Source organism: Mandrillus leucophaeus, unplaced genomic scaffold (assembly GCF_000951045.1).
Source record: "Mandrillus leucophaeus isolate KB7577 unplaced genomic scaffold, Mleu.le_1.0 Scaffold56, whole genome shotgun sequence".
Lineage (NCBI taxonomy): Eukaryota > Metazoa > Chordata > Mammalia > Primates > Cercopithecidae > Mandrillus > Mandrillus leucophaeus.
In genome coordinates, this window is record NW_012106030.1 from 3,592,602 (window position 1) to 3,592,854 (window position 253).

Here is a 253-nt window from a genome sequence, read left to right on the forward strand (position 1 = left end):
TGTCCTCCATGTGACCCAGGTCACAGGGGCTTCAGAGTGGACAGGGCCTAAGTCAAAAGCAGTCTCACTATGGAAAGAACAAAGCCAAATCCATGAGATTAGTATATTAGCAGGGCATACTAATTGGCCATGCTAAGCTTTGAATTTAGATGCTGTATTCTCACTTATGCCCAAAACATCAAAGCAGGCACTAAATATTTTTTTTTTTTTGAGACGGAGTCTCGCTCTGTCCCCCAGGCTGGAGTGCAGTGGC